Source organism: Etheostoma spectabile, chromosome 15 (assembly GCF_008692095.1).
Source record: "Etheostoma spectabile isolate EspeVRDwgs_2016 chromosome 15, UIUC_Espe_1.0, whole genome shotgun sequence".
NCBI classification, from domain to species: Eukaryota; Metazoa; Chordata; class Actinopteri; order Perciformes; family Percidae; genus Etheostoma; species Etheostoma spectabile.
Genome location: NC_045747.1, coordinates 403,376 through 403,681, shown reverse-complemented (window position 1 = coordinate 403,681; position 306 = coordinate 403,376). Strand labels below are relative to the sequence as shown.

General features: G+C 45.4%; 1 protein-coding gene across 1 annotated transcript in view; it reads right to left on the bottom strand.

The window, feature by feature from the left end:
• tanc2a (tetratricopeptide repeat, ankyrin repeat and coiled-coil containing 2a) overlaps nt 1-306 on the bottom strand; it is a 46,738-nt gene that overhangs the window by 42,048 nt on the left and 4,384 nt on the right.

The following is a 306-nucleotide window of genomic DNA, read 5'->3' as shown; positions in this document are numbered from 1 at the left end:
GTCCTTCTAACGGCAGTAGGCCGAAGGAGCTCCTCTCGGAAGCATTTGCCGTCAAAATAGTGGACATATATGCACAACTGAGCAGGATCAGTTTTGTCTGTGGACTCATCTCCTGCTACAGACATGGTATCAGCTTTCTTCAGGTCTCCTAAAAGCGTTTCATACACATCTACAGCAAGAATTTCAACTCTACGACTGTTGGAAGTATCTGACAGGGGTTTGTTTTTATAGCAGATGCCATGCTAGTTTTAACTGTATCGTCATTGATCACCTCATCCACGACGGCCAGCATACAGTCCTTTACGG